This window comes from Apodemus sylvaticus, chromosome 6 (assembly GCF_947179515.1).
Source record: "Apodemus sylvaticus chromosome 6, mApoSyl1.1, whole genome shotgun sequence".
NCBI classification, from domain to species: domain Eukaryota; kingdom Metazoa; phylum Chordata; class Mammalia; order Rodentia; family Muridae; genus Apodemus; species Apodemus sylvaticus.
This window is the reverse complement of record NC_067477.1, coordinates 74,652,267-74,669,564: the sequence shown is the minus strand read 5'-3', so window position 1 is coordinate 74,669,564 and position 17,298 is coordinate 74,652,267.

Sequence of the window (17,298 nt, the reverse complement as noted above, 5' to 3'; positions counted from 1 at the left end):
TGTTTGATCATATATTTGATACTTATATTACAGGTATATAGGACTAAAGGTATATGTACCTTTAATCCTCTGCCTGAAATACAGATATACCTTCAGTACATATCTTTAATACCAAATAATGATATCTAATTGAGGAACAGACAAAGTGATGAATCAGAGAAAATTTTGACCGAATGAGTTAGAGACAGGATATGCCTAATTCACGTGAGAACAGAGAAAAAAGAAAGGCTGCTTAAAGGTAAGTTCACAGAGTTCAGTTTTGCTTTTGAACAGTCAGTTAAGTTTAGGTTGGTGCAGTTCAGATAAGTTTAACTAAGCTCAGTTCAGAGCAAAGCATTTCCATTCATGGAATCAGAGGAAGTCTTTCTGAGAAAAGCAATTTAGTTAGAGCCAAGAGTAACCAATTTGAATCAGTCAGCGTGGAGAGGAATTTGAGTCAGAACAACTGAATTGAACCAGCCAGCAAGAGTTCAGAAAGAGCTAGAAAGGGTGACTTCATTCAGCAATAAGTCATGGAGGCTGAAACATTTTAGGCCTAAGTTAATAGAGAGAGGCTGGAGACTGAAATCTTCAAGATCCAGGCTTGCAGTATATTAGATTGTATGGAAGCTAGAAGCTTTCAGGCCTAGGCCTATGGATAGCTACTACAGAGAAGGAAATGCTCTAGGTTCAGGCAAATCCATATGTTTGTAAACCTTAGGTATGACTCTCATCTCATCCCATTATCCAATGAAATAAAAGTGACATTACATTTGTAATTTCTTTTTTTTTATTCGATATAGAATTTACTTACATTTCAAATGATTTCCCCTTTTCTGGGTCCACACTCCCCGCAAGTCCCATAAGCCCTCTTCCCTCCCCCTGTTCCTCCATCTACCCCTTCCTGCTTCCCTGTTCTGGAATTCCCCTATACTCTTGCACTAAGACTTTCCAGAACCAGGGGCCACTCCTCCATTCTTTTTGGACATCATTTAATTGTGGATTATGTCCTGGGTATTCAAAGATTCTAGGCTAATATCCACTTATCAGCGAGTGCATACCATGATTGATCTTTTGAGACTGGGTTACCTCACTTAGTATGATGTTCTCCAGCTCCATCCATTTGTCTAAGAATTTCAAGAATTCGTTGTTTCTAATGGCTGAATAGTACTCCATTGTGTAAATATACCACATTTTTGGCATCCGTTCCTGCGTTGAAGGACCCCTGGGTTCTTTCCAGCTTCTGGCTACTACAAATAGGGCTGCTATGAACATAGTGGAGCATGTGTCCTTATTGCATGCTGAAGAATCCTCTGGGTATATGCCCAGGAGGGGTATAACAGGGTCCTCAGGAAGTGTCATGCCCAGTTTTCTGAGGAACCGCCAGACTGATTTCCAAAGTGGTTGCACCATCTTGCAATCCCACCCACAGTGGGATCCACTGTTTCTCCACATCCTCGCCAACATCTGCTGTCTCCTGAGTTTTTGACCTTAGCCATTCTGACTGGTGTGAGATGTCATAATAGTTATTATTAAATGAGGTATTTCACAAATGTTTATTATACTGATTTTGATGGCTACTACTGATGCTCAAGTACATAGGGAATTAAATAAATCCCAAGCTGAAGGGCACTACTCTGAAGATGTTTTTGGACAGATAATTTGAACAGGAAGACACACCCTGATTTTGGCCCATTCTGGTGGAGGCTCAGATGCATGCAATGGAATAATACTAGTTTCCTTTTTGCTTGCTTGCCTTCACATGTAACGGCAAGTTCACCTATCCTGTAACTGAGTGATTCCTGTGCCAACATTGGAAGTAACTTCTTTGGAATTCCAATGCAGGGAAAAAGCAGCAGCTCTGCAAGAATCCTTCAAGTCTTAAGTAACAGATTGGGACTATTATAGCCTCTGTCTTTATCTACTGAACAACTACAAGATTCTCAGTCTTTCTGGTACTAGGCAGTCATTGTTAGACTACATGGACCACAATCTGTAAGTTGTAAGTCAACATAATAAATCTTAGTGTGTGTGTTTGTGTGTGTGTGTTTATGTGTATGTGTGTGTGTATGTGTCTGTGTGTGTGTATGTGTGTGTGTGTGTGTGTATGTTCTGTTTTGTTCTTTTAGCGAACCCTGACTAAATACAAAACTTCCTTTCAATTTTTCATGATTTTATCACACAGCTAGTTACCTTTCAGAACTGAATTTTATTCTTCCTCCTATAAATAAATCTTTGTTCTTTTTAATTTTTAAAATGTCCATTACACTCATGTTAAGCTTTTTATATGGAAAAATGCCCTGGCAATTGTCATCAACATTCAATCTTTAGCACAAATTGAATCATGGTAAATAATGATATTTGCCTTAAGAACATTTAGTTTGCTTTCTTTGGCTTGAGGACTTCTGTGAATGACAGAATGTAAGGTTTAATTATAAACTAGGTCCATAATGCTCATCATAATATTCACAGTGGGCAAGCTTATTTTTCATTCTGTCAATTCTACTTTAATTTGAAAGAAAAATCCTCAAAGTATCACTGTTATAAATATATGAATATATTCACAAAGATTAATAATCCTTAGTTATTACAATATTATATCCTCTGAGTAATAAAACCATATTTAATTGGTTCTCTTATTTATTAGAAAATAGAAAGCCTAAAGGTTATTAAAATTTCTATCCTGAAGATATAATACAAAATAAATTAGTAAGTTTAAATATATTTCTGTTGAAATGCATAGGACAAAATGCATAACTTATACTTTGTCGTTAGTCACATGCATACTTCAATAAATAATACATTCTGTCGCAGAAATCTGATAACAAATCAAAGACACACTTTATATTATACAATATACAATTTTATATTGTACAATTTATATTATACAATATACAATATTACTGTAAATTCTAGTCTTCTTTTCATTTTCTGATATTTTCCCCAGAAAAAAATATCTTGCAGTTGATATAAAGTGCATACTAGCTACAAAAGTTCACCTGCCCACACTTCCTACTCCATGCAGATTTTGAACTCACAGTCCTCAAGCCTCTGTCTTACAAGTGTTTAGAATTCTAGGCTGATAATATGAGACTTGCTTAAACTTTCATTCACCCAGCTATATATTCCTTTAAGTTTATTTATTCCAGAGAACACAAGTATGAAATGTACAGAAATCAATCTATAACTGAAGCAATATTTGCGTTATTTCAATTGTTTAAATAATTAATTTAATCTTAGTTTATGCTACTTCAAAATGAAAACTCTAAAAATTGTGATTTTTAAAAATACATGAAAATAACAAAAATAACATGACAGAGGAAACAAGCAGTCATATAAAATGGCAATTAGCTTATACAAACCAAAATTTTTATCTAGTCATCAGCTAATGGACAACTATATTGATTTAAATTATTAGCTAGAGTAGATAAAGCAACATTAAAAATGACAACTTTAATATATCTGCACTAACGGATTGTGTTCTTTAAGCATATGTTCAAGACTAAAATATCTGTCTTATATGACAATTCTGTTTTGTTTTGAAAATTGTCCAAATATTTCCATAATCGGTGTGTCAATTTACCTACCTCTGTTATTCATGAAAATTTCTTTTTCTCTATAGCTTTTCCAATACTATTGTCAGATTTGTTGATACTTGTCATGCAGACATGGATGAAATGGTACCTCAAACTAGTTTTAATGTGAATTTCCCAAACGACAAGAAATAATAAACACTTTATAAAATAACTATTGACCACTTGTGTTTTTTTGTTTGTTTCTTGTTTGGTTGGATTTAACTTTATATTCCATTTGCTTGCCTACTTTTTAGTTGGCAGTTTTATTTTTTGGTTCTTAATTTCTGTAATTTATTATAAATTCTGGAAATCAGCACCTTGTATGAAGTGTACTCATTAGATGTTTGTCTCCATTCTACTGACTATCATTTAATTCTGCTGAGTGTTTCCAAAGTGCACAATAGCTTTTTTATTTTGAAATTGATCCATCTGTTGATATATGGGATTAGTTGATGTGTTATTTATTTTTGCTAAAGTAAATTTTTGAAAGACACACCCTTTTTGTTTGTAGAAATTTTGGGGTTCTTTCTTTTTCCCATGTTATTAAAAAGAGATTCTATTCTCAAGTGATATATTTTAAAATTGTTTTTTCCTATCTCTAATGCTCCTAGTTTCTCCCAACTTCAACTCCCATCCAGATCCACTCCCTTTCTCCTAATATCCCATAAAAATTAGCAGGCTTCTAAGAGATAATAATAAAGTACAAAACAAAGACAGAAATAACTTAAGACATAGCAAAAACTATCACATCAAAATGGACAAGGCAGTCAACAGAAAAAATGAAAAAGAACTAAAAAGTAAACCAGTCCAAGAAAAGGTACAAGAATCAGAGTTTTATTCATTTGCACCCCCAGGAATCCCATAAAAGCACAAAACTAGAAACCGTAACAATATACACTGAGTACCTGATGCAGATCTTTACAGGTCCTGTGCACAAAGCTTTGGTCTCTGCAAGTTTATATGAGCTTTGCATAAGTTGATTTACAGGCACTTGTTTTCTAGATGTTCTCCATTCCCTCTCGTTCGTATAGTCTTTCCACTTCCCAAAGATCCATAGTCAGACATTATATATAGAGAAAAAGAGATCAAGAAATATCTTAAAATAATCAGCCTTAAATAGGATGTCTTTGTCAATACTCTGCCCTCAGAGTTCAAAAGTTCCATTTTTTACATTAAGTTCTCTGGTCAATTTTGAGTCATTTTCATACAAGGTGAAGCATATACATCTAATTTAATTCTTTAGCAAGTAAAAATCCAGTTTCACCAGCACCATTTGTTAAATAAGCTAACTTTTTCAAAGCATGTTATTTTTATCTCCATTGTCAAAAATTGATCTGTGATAGCTTTGCCATTTTATCTCCTTTCAGGTCCCCTATTCTATGCTATTGGCCTATCTGTCTGTTTTTATTAAAATACCAGTTTATCTTCATCACTGTAATTTGTTATATAATTTGTTTTGGATAAGCAGTGTTCTTTTTCAGTAGAATGGCTTAGGCTACCTTTGGTCTTCAGTGACTTCATATATACTGTTTTTTAAATCTTTGAAAAAGTAACATCAGAAATTAAAATTAATTTCACCGTGTTCATTAATTTTGGTAGCATAGTCATTTTTCAATGTAAATGTTGTCAATAGAAGAATATGGACTGTCTTTCAATTATCTAATATCGTCTGTGTTTTCATATTATATTATCTTTAGTTTTCATTGCAAGGTCATTCACATTTTTGTTTTGGATTTGAATACTTTCCCGGTTTCTCTCCCTGAATGTAGGTTGCTGGTATAAATTAAGCTATAGAGGCAAACGGTAGATGTCTTAGTCGGGGTTTCTATTCCTGCACAAATATCATGACTAAGACGCAAGCTGGGTAGGAAAGGGTTTATTGAGCTTACACTTCCATATTGCAGTTCATCACTAAAGGAAGTCAGGACTGGAACTCAAGCAGGTAAGGAAGCAGGAGCTGATGCAGAGGCCAAGGAGGGATGTTTCTTACTGGCTTGCTTCCCCTGGCGTGCTTAGCCTGTTCTCTTATAGAACCCAAGAATACCAGGCCAGGGATGGTTCCACCCAAGGGTCCCTCCCCCTTGATCACTAATTGAGAAAATGCCTCACAGTTGGATCTCATGGAGGCACTTCCCCAACTGAAACTTCTTTCTCTATGATAACTCCAGCCTGTGTCAAATTGACACACAAAACCAGCCAGTACAGTAGTGGTGAGAAGGGAGATGGGGTGGGATGGGTTGTGAAGAGGTAACGGGGAAGGGGAATATCATTTGAAATGTAAACAACAATATATATAATATATATATATATATATAAAATAATTTAACTCCTCTTCTTTAAGGGCACCAGTTCCTAATAATGGTATAAACAAAAGTGGGTTGCATGAACAAATACAAACATTGACTGCAAAATTCTATTTATAAAAAGACTTCTTTCAATTTGTATATTATGTACTCTATATACATATATGTAGACATATGATATATGTATACATATGTGTGTGTGTATGTGTGTGTGTGTGTGTAAGTTTTTATTGCAGTGTTCATAGGAAAGGGGCAAATCACAAAGGAAAACTTGGTGAAGCCCACATATTACCTTGTCCCTTTCATTTCTGGTGTTCTGATAAAATACCCTGAAAGAATAAATTTAAGGGAGAAAGTGTTTCCTAGTGTATAGTTTCAGATAACACTTCTCCACTCTAAGGAATACACGATTATAGTAACTTGATGTGTCTACTTTCACAAAAATCAGAAATTAATTTGTCTGTGATTTTTGCTCATTTTTAGGTCTTAACTCTTACAGAGTTCAGTATCCCATATCTGAGAATGGTACTGTGCATCTTCTGCCCTTGTTTTCTATCTTCAATGAAAATGTGACAATCTCATACAAATATGTCAACAAGGCAACCTGGTAATATTCCTTTGAAATATACTTCCCATGCAGCTCTCAGAAAACAGAGACAATCAGATCTTTGTATGTTTGAAGGCAGCAGTGTATATGAAGTGAGTTCCATAACAACAAAGACTGTTTCACAGAGAAACCCTGTCTCCAAAACTAAAACCAAATAATAAATAATTAGATAACCAAACCCAATGAAACAACAAAAAATTCCTTTTTTTCCCATTTGATTCTAGGTTGCATCAATTGACAATTAAATCTTACCATCATTCTTTTCCTAAAATGTATCATGAAAACCTACATATAATTAATAGTATGCAGACCTAGTAGGGTCCAAAGTTATATTAACTCCCTTCTGTGAATAAGCAGAGGCCTCCCTCATAAATTCCATACTCTCCACTTCTATTTTGTTTCCTTCCTTCCTTCCTTCCTTCCTTCCTTCCTTCCTTCCTTCCTTCCTTCCTTCCTCCGTCCCTCCCTCCTTCCCTCCCTCCCTCTCTCTCTCTCTCTCTCTCTCTCTCTCTCTCTCTCTCTCTCTCTTTCTTTCTTAGATCACACCAACTATAGAAGTCATGTTATCTAGTCTGCAGTTATTAAAATCCTACTATTCTCTTCTTTATTCTACCTCTGATTTTGCTTACTCTTCACTATGTTATAAACCAATCACATTTCAATTACAGGCACATAATAATTTTACTTGAAACTCCATATAAATAAAGGATACAATCTCAATCTTATATTTTCAGGCACAAGAAACATATACATTGCAAACCATACAACATTAAAACTTTATAAAATGGAATACTAAATACATGTATAAAGATATATTATATATTTACTATACATGTATTCATCCATAGGTATATATGCATATGTATATACATACTATAAATATAAATGTATTTATTAAAGTTAACAGAGAGGTGGAATTACTACAGAAAGTAGAATTTCTTTTTAAGTAGAATTTGTTCCTACCGACTGATTGGATACTTCTAGTTTAAGTGCTAGAGCTAAATCATGTTTGACTGGATGCTAGATTCAACCTCTTGTGTTACTGAGGACAGAGAAACTGATGTTTGTAGCCTTAACATTGTGGATACTTCTGTAGCCTAAAGTTAAATATTCATGATTATATTTTACTTAGATTTACTTTATTGGGTGAGCTTTCTAGAGTTTTTATTTGGTTGGTTTTGGATTTCATCTTATTGGGGCATAAGTTATATTAGTAAGCTCCATGTGGAAAATATTTAGAAAATTTAAAAAATGATAGGCGTATAATTTTCCTGAAAGTATCTTTTAAATTCTGCAATGGAGAAGAAGGTTTATGGGAAATAAGGGGAGGGGGGACCCGGGAAAGGGGAAATCATTTGGAATGTAAACAAAGAATATAGAAAATAAAAATATTAAAAAAAACTTCTGCGATGGATATTACTTGAATGAAACTGCTAAATTCTCTATACTTGTTCTTTATTTATGCACATTTTAAAATGCATTAGGGTATTTTACTTGCTTACTGTTAATTATATGAATGGAAGAAGTCAAATCCTCAAATTATAGATTCCCCATATTTTTCTTCTTACAGCTTTGTGATAAATAAAGAACATAGATAATGTTTCAAGAATTTTAAAACAACTCCATGATTGGCCTCAAAAGGAATATAGTATTCTAATATGAAAAATTCTAAGGGTAACTTGCCCTTTGTCCTTGATAATAATTTCATAAATACATGCTATTAGTTGGCAAACAGCTTTTTCATTGTAATTAGTTAATAATAGGATGATATTAGTAAAGAAGGATTATCTATATAGCCTAACAATCAAAACACATCTTAAAACCAAAGGTGTTGCTCTACTAGGTCAGAATCATTTGAATAATGAGAAGAATACTACACATAGGTGTTACCTGGGAAGATGGAGAAATTCAGATGCCATGACCAGACAATGACCTTTAGCAGATGAATGACCTCTATCATCTAGAAGAAAACAGAAACCAAATTAGTGTGTACAGAAAATAACATCCAAGACATCAAATGACCTTGAAGACGATTTTCTCTCCACAACTTCCAGATACAATCTCAGTTTTGTTTACTCTTGAAAGCATTCAGTATATGTTCACTTAGTACATTCCAACTTAGAGTTTTATGCACACACGTAGATTCTGCTGTTCTTTAACAGAAATGCATTGGTTTCTTTCACATAAACATATTTTTTGTTTTTGTCTTCTACAAAAACAGAAATATTACAATAAATGGATTCCAGAAACTATTAAGAACTCATTTAAATAGAATAGTTAAAATATAAAAATACATGGGTGGTCCAAGTAAAACAAGGATTTGTATTAACATGTTTGATCTTGGCTTTAAAAATAACATGGATCAGGGCTGGAAAGATAGAGAAATTGTTAATAACACTGCTCTTGCAGTAGCTCTGATTTGGTTCTTAGTATTCGTAGCATATTTCACAATCACATTTAACTCTAGTCTTAAGATATCCAAAGCATTCTTTGGATCTGGGCATCTATGGGCACACAATACTTGTGAAATAATATAGACAAACACACATATGCATAAAACAAATATATCAATCTTAAAACACACACACACATCCCTGAGCTGTGACCAAGGTGAATTTTGATTGGTCCTATATAAAAATAGAAAATTGTTATCAGAACTCCTAGCATTCCAACAACTGACTCCCTTCATATCTTAAATGATTTTCTATATGAGTTACATAGCCAACTCTGAATTATATCTGCAACCTTCCTCATGAATCAGTAGCAATTGTCTCCAAAACCACATGTCACAATTCCAAATGAGCCAAGACAATCAAAAATGGAGGAAAAACTATATGGTGATGAGTTAATATGAAAGTACTAGATATGTATTCCAAAATGTCAAAACCTACTTACATAAATATTTTCAGACATCATGCCAAATATATATATATATATAATCTAACACAGAACTAAAACCAACTCCAAATCTAGAATTATAGCAAAAGCTAGAACCACAATTAGAAAAAGATCCAGGGCCAGTTGTAGAACAGAATCAAAACACAGATCCAGAGCAGTCTTCAGAAATCAAAAAGGCAAGAATGTGACTTTCCAACACAGAGGATCCCACAGTGGAGGAACCACCTAGGGACTGGGATAGATATGTAAAAGACATTGCAGGTGATGCTGCAATTATGAGCTCTGTCCTTGTGTAATGTCTAATGTTGCATTCTACAACATCTATAATATTAAGTTTCTTATCAGGAGAAATCTGGGTTTAAATCATAATACCCTGAACACCAGCTTAACAAAGGAAAAATGACACACCACCCATACTATAATGTTACTTACATAAAACAATGCAAATACTCCCACTGAAAGAGGAAAAGTTACATAAATTATGTAAAAATAATTACTTTTAATTCAAGTGCACTTAGTAAATTAATCCAGCAGCTGTATTTATTTTTGCAAATTACCAGTAACCATACACAAATAACGGAAGATTTATTTCAAGCTGAACCTCGATATCTGATCGCTACTGATTTATATTAACCTCTATTCTAATTTGGCTATCTCTGAATCCCATTTGCATAACACTTGCAGTTTTATATTTTTCTACCTATCTTTGCTTCATATGCTTCTTCTCCTGGTGTTTTATATCTTCGTGGCGATTGAGAGATCTTAATCCCTTCTCTTTCTCTGTCTATTCTTCCACTGGCAGGCAGAAGCCTCCACCCTATTCTCACTTCTCCCAAAATATTGGGTCATCAGCCATTATTGACAAAGCAGAGAATAAATGGTACGAACTATTTACACAAACCTGAGATGGGAGATTCTAGACATAAGCATTTACATGTCATTTCCAGATTAAGTTAAGATATAATGGCAGATACATTAGCATTTGAATAACACAAGAATCCACTTACAGAGTGCACAAAGCATTATGCCTACAAAAGTAAAATTATATAACTGTAAGATATATAAATTATGTAAAAGTAAATAAATCATAAACATAATATATACATGTTACATAATATATACTATGTAATTTATGCAGAAACATATACATGCTATACATACAATATATGTTTCCATATTATATATAAATGTGTGTGTATGTGAGACAGGTTTCTCCCTGTCCACTCACACTAAAATATTAGGGCAGCTGGAGGATGGCGATTGGACAGATAAAAGACAAGCAGAGCAAAGAGTTGTAGAGACAGCGAGCATCTGGGGAGAGAGAGGAAGGCCAAGGTGGAGGCAGACATGAACCAGCATGACTTTAACCAGCCACAGGTAGCTGTCTTAGTCAGGGTTTCTATTCCTGCACAAACATCATGAACAAGAAGTAAGTTGGGGAGGAAAGGGTGTATTTAGCTTACATTTCCACAGTGATGACTAAAGTAAGGAACTCAAGCAGGTCAGGAAGCAGGAGCTGATGCAATGGCCATGGAGGGTTGTCCCTTACTGGCTTGCTTTCCCTGGATTGTTCAGCATGCTTTCTTATAGAACTCAAGACCACCAGCCTAAGGATTGTACCACCCACAATGGACCCTCCCCACCTTGATCAATAATTGAGAAAATGCCTTACAACTGAATCTCATAGAGACATTTTCTTACCCGAAGCTCCTTTATCTGTGATAACTCTAGCTTGTGTCAAGTTGACACAAAAGTCAGTCAGTACAGTAGCTATGATATCATAAGGTTACAATAATTAGGATAAAGCTTTTATCATTATCAATTGTTTCTGAAATTCTTGTACTCATTTCTTGTAAATTGAGAATTTATTTATACATATATCTGATTGATTAATTATAAGCTTCAAGAGTTTTGAGTTACTTGGTTGGTAGAATGTGGAACCACCCATTACAGGGGCTTATGGTAGAGAAGGAATTAGCAGATCCAGGTACAAGCAAGCCAGAGCTGGGAACACAGTGATCAATAAGGTGTTGCAGTGGCAAGACAGAGAGAGTAGCCTGGCATGACCAGCATCAAGACTGAGGTGACCTGCCGGTGCTGGGCGTGTGTGGGAACAAACCAGAAGGATTTTTAATATTGCCTGCTACAGATGCCACTTAGTGTGTGGCAGGAACCCTTGATCTTGGAATTAAGAGTCTCGTGCTCTACCAAATCTTGGGTTATGTTCCTGTTTGGCAAAGTAGATAAGGCCTAATAATAGGCACATACAGTATTTTAGTTTACTTTGTGTTAGATTGTTTTAATTCTCAAAATGGGTGTGATTTTGAGTTTTGTTTGTATATTATTACTCTGGAAGAGAGGTCTAAATAAAGGGTTTTCTGATTACTGACTGAAGGATATGCTATTTTGGGAAAAAGGTCATCTTGATGATACTAAAATTTTGTTTTAAGATTTGCATAATAAAGAATATATAGCTTTGGTGAATCTTCTCATCTGACATGCTGAAATGACTTGTTTGAACTTCTGATGTCCTGGACTGACTTTCAGCCAGATCTAGTAAGGACACAAATATCAGAGACTAAATCAATTGTTAGTGTGGCCTTCTTAAGGCCAACTAATTCCCTTATTTTCCCTACCCTCATCCTCACTTTCAAAATATCTCAACATCCATATTCAGCTTGAAGAAGTTATGAAGAGTAGTGGAACCAGTTCTCTGGGCTTTGGGTCTGGAATGGGTTATTACAGGTTGTCTTTGTAGAGAATGTAGAAATGGTCATAATTGGAACAGGGAGAAATAACTAGAATTGAATACATATCCATAATCTTATTTGGTAGAAATCTTTTTGTTACTAAGGTGAATTCATATTTTCTTATTTTGGTACAGAATTTATTTTTATGCAAAATCAAAGTTTTCATTGGTATAAGTTTTTTTCTGTTGATACAAAAATTTTAGAAGTACAGGGCTTAGACACAATCCTTCTATAACTTTCTATAAATTGATGTCAATGATTAAGTCTGTGAGTTATGGGCCAAATAGCAAAAGCTTGGCTCTGAGTTTGTTGTTAGGGTGTTTTCAGATATTTTAATTAGAAACAGCTGAGAGTAGTTAATGAAGAACAGTCCAGATTACTTTACATAGATAGTTTGTTTTCAAAAACATCAGAAATCCTCAGAATGTGACTTTTTTTTTAAATCATTGTAAAAATAATACATTTAACATTCTTTTTAACAATAAATTGTAGAAAGTAAAAGAAAAATTGAGTGTATTAATATTTTTACTTATTAACAATGAATTTAATGCTCATAGTAATAATCCCACCAAATGGGATTATTCTAACAATAGCATTTTTTTTACTTCCTCCATATTTTATTTTTTTAATTTATTGATATATTTATTTACATTTCAAATGATTTCCCCTTTTCTGGACTCCCACTCCCCAAAAGTCCCATCAGTCCCCTTCCCTTGGGTGGGAAAACAGAATGTGACTTTTAATGTTATTTATTCACTTGTTGTTTAGAACAGTCTGCTCTTGATAGTTTACCTTTCTTGGATTCTAAGAAGAAATTGAGCACCTTTGGAGTTGCTCCAGCAAGATAGCAACTAGGCAAGAATTGCCTCATTTCATCTACAAACGTAATACCGTCCAGAAGTAGTATACAATTTACAGGTTAGGATAGCTTAGTTCTACCAAGACAGAATGGATAGTCCTTAATTTCCTGTTTCTTTAAGGTCTGTCAGATGATTTGTGGCCAGAAGGCAGAAGAGTGATGCTCCAACCTTCTGAAGTATAAAAGACTGTCCTGGTGATCAGTGGTCTCTAAATTGGCTAAGTTTGAAAGCTATATTTTGTGCTTCTCATATTTTCAGGTAATATTAGTCATTCTTGGATTTCTAACAGAGTTGAAGACTGTCAGTCTCATAGCCAACCCAAGATATTTAGCATTGAGAAAGATGATATAGATTTGAGAGGTTGGTTTTCAGATGGTATAAAATCTACTGCCAGCACATAAGTCTGGTGTTAAATTAAAAGTCTTTTAATCTAGGACAGATGACATTGTTCTATCTTTTATTTTATTTGATTATTTTTTATTTACATTTCAAATGATTTCCCCTTTTCTGGACCCCCACTCCCCGAATGTCCCATCAGCCCCCTTCCCTCCCCCTGTTTTCCCACCCAACCCTTCCCACTTCCATGTTCTGGTTTTGCCCTATAATGCTAAACTGAGTCTTTCCAGAACAAGGGGCCACTCCTCCATTATTCTTGTACCTCATTTGATGTGTGGATTATGTTTTGGGTATTCCAGTTTTCTAGGTTAATACCCACTTACTAGTGAGTGCATACCATGATTCATCTTTTGAGTGTAGGTTACCTCACTTTCTATGATGTTCTCCAGCTCCATCAATTTGCCTAAGAATTTTATGAATTCATTGTTTCTAATGGCTGAATAGTACTCCATTGTGTATACCACATTTTTTTTGCATCCACTCTTCTGTTGAAGGATACCTGGGTTCTTTCCAGCTTCTGGCAATTATAAGTAGGGCTGCTATGAACATAGTGTTCTATCTTAATGACAAAAAATGATAGGCTGGGTATTAGGTCTATCTTATACCTTATGAATTACAAAATGATAATACTGTCCTATATATATTTTGAAAGAAAGGGGGTTTTGTTATTTTTTAAAAAGCTAGGGCAGCAGGAGGCCTGTGATTGGACAGGGTAAAGTGAGGCAGCACTAAAAGTTGCAGAGACAGAGAGCATCTGGGGAAAGAAAGGAAAGCCAAGATGGACACTGATGTGAACCAACTTGGTTATAACCAGCCATAGGTAGTTATGATATCATAAAGTTAGAATAATTGGGATAAAGCTTTATCATTATCAGTTGGTTCTGAAATAATTGTACTGGTATCTTGTAAATTGAGAATTTATTAATATGTAAATCTGCTTGGTTAAGAGTTTTAATTTACAAAAGGACTCTGCAGCAGCAGCAGCAGCAGCAGCAGCAGCAGCAGCAGCAGCAGCAGCAGTGCAGCAGTGGCTGGTCCAGCTGAAGGGCCATCAGCAGTGGAACCAAGGCGACACAGGGTCCAGTTAGGCCCTGTGCCCACGACCACTGACCTTCGCTGACCAGCCGGGCTACAAGCAGCTGCAGTTTTGTGGCGCCTTTCACTGCACTGAAGCCACTTCAGAACTCGACCTCCCGCCAGTCAGGAGAGGCTCATCTCCATCTTGGTTTCGGACCCCAGACAGATCGGACAGACTGAGGTACACAAACATAACCCGAAGCCAACACCGCGGGGGTCTGAGCCCCACGGGCATTGGCCTGCACCCAGGGCCTGGGCTGTTCGGGGGGACCATCGGGGTGCCAACCCAGCCAGGAGGTTTTTTTGCCCTGGCCGGTGTGCGCACCACCATTTTGCCTACAGGACCCAGAATGCTCTGGAGGGCAGAGACGGCTAACAAGCATAGCCTGAGGCTAACAAAGCAGGGGTCTAGGCCCCAACAGGCCCTGGACTGACCCCAAGAACTGGGCGGCTTGGTGGGCCATCTGTGTGTCAACCCGCCCAGGAGGTTGTTAGCACAGCAGACTCTCCCGGCGCTTTCTGGGAGCACGAGCACGCACGCCCACCATCCTGGTCACCTGGCGGACCCAATTAACAGTCATAGCCCGAGGGGAACTTTGCTTGGACCTTGGCCTACAAGGCTTTTGCCTGGACTCAAGGCCTGGGCGGCCAGGCTAACCTTGTGTGCACCAGCCTGGTTGGGGGATCGGCTGCCCAGCGGAGTGATCAGAACACAGGAGAGGTAACGGGAGCATACACCTTCGGCGCTCCCTGGGGGTGCACACGGGCTCCATCTGGTCCACAGACACAATCTGGAGCAAGGCCTCAGGCAGGAGCCCTCAGCTCAACTCTCTCCACTTCTGGATCCAGATCAGCCTGGGCGGCGGCACCACATCTCCAGGTCCTACAAGAGGCTAGAGGGGCTTCCGGGTGGCCAGCTGGGAGAAGTCAGTGTGCTCCGGTGAATCCAGCGAGCCCCAGCTGAAGCCTTCGGGTGCCTGCTTCAGGATCTGAACAGCCTGGGCAGCAGCACCCTGTCTACAGGCAGTGCAAGGGGTAAGCTGTGCACCAGAGGCCAAGTGGGAAGGGGCAGCTTGCTCTGGTGAGTCCAGCACTGACAAGACAAACTAACACCAGTGAGAACTAGATGGCAAAAGGGAAATACAGGAACGTCACTAACAGAAATCAAGGCAATATGGCAACATCTGAACCCAATTCTCCTCTACCAACATGTCCTGGATACCCCATCACACCAGTAAAACAAAATTTGGATTTAAAATCACTGGTCACGATGCTGGTGCAGGAACACATGAAGGACATACTTAAAGAAATTCAGGAGAAAATGGATCAAAAGATAGAAACCCTTGCAAGGGAAACACAAAAATCATTGAAAGAAATCCAGGAGAATACAAAAGCCAACAATGAGGAAACGCAAAAAACACTTAAAGAAATACAGGAGAACTTTGGTCAACAGGCTGAGGTCATGAAAGAGGAAACACAAAAATCTCTTAAAGAATTACAGGAAAGCACAAACAAGCAAGTGAAGGAGCTAAGCAAAACCATCCAGGATCTAAAATCAGAAGTAGAAACAACTAAGAAAACTCAAAGGGAGACAACTTTGGAGATAGAAAGCCTTGGGAAGAAATCAGGGGACAGAGATGCAAATATCAACAACAGAATACAAGAGATAGAAGAAAGAATCTCAGACGCTGAAGATACCATAGAAACCATGGACTCAACAGTTAAAGAAAATGCAAAAAGCAAAAAGCTTGTAACCCAAAATATCCAGGAAATCCAGGACACAATGAGAAGACCAAACCTAAGGATTATAGGCATAGATAAGAGTGAAGATTTACAACTTGAAGGGCCAGCAAATATCTTCAATAAAATTATGGAAGAAAACTTCCCTAACCTAAAGAGAGAGATACCCATGAATATACAAGAAGCCTAAGAACTCCAAACAGACTGGACCAGAACAGAAATACTTCCCGTCACATAATAATCAAAACACCAAATATTCTAAACAAAGAAAGAATATTAAAGGCAGTAAGAGAAAAAGGCCAAGTAACATATAAAGAAAGACCTATCAGAATCACAGCAGACTTTTCACCTGAGACTATGAAGGCTAGAAGGTCCTGGGCAGATCTCATCCAAACTCTAAGAGAACACAAATGACAACCAAAACTACTATATCCAGCAAAACTCACAATCACCGTAGATGGAGAAACTAAGATATTTCATGACAAAACCAAGTTTACCCAATATCTATCCACAAACCCAGCCCTACAAAGGATAATAGGAGGAAAACACCAATACAAGGAGGGAAACTTCACCCTGTAAAAAGCAAGATAATAACCTTTCATCAAACCCAAAAGAAGTTAAGCAATCAAATTTAAAAAATAACGTCAAAAATGAGAGGAAGTAACAATCACTATTCCTTAATATCTCTTAACATCAATGGACTTAATGCCCCAATAAAAAGACACAGACTAACTGACTGGATACGTAAACAGGACCCTACATTTTGCTGCTTACAGGAAACACAACTCAGGGTCAAAGACAAACACTACCTTAGAGTAAAAGGCTGGAAGACAATTTTACAAGCAAATGGTCTCAAGAAACAAGCCGGATTAGCCATTTTAATATTAGATAAAATTGACTTTCAACCCAAAGTCATCAAAAGAGACTCTGAGGGACACATATTGCTGGTCAAAGGAAAATACAACAAGAAGAACTCTCAATCCTGAACATCTATGCTCCAAATGCAAGGGCACCCTCTTTCATAAAATAAACTTTATTAAAACTCAAAGCACACATTGCACCTAACCCAATAATTGTGGGTGACTTCAACACTGCACTTTCCTCAATGGACCG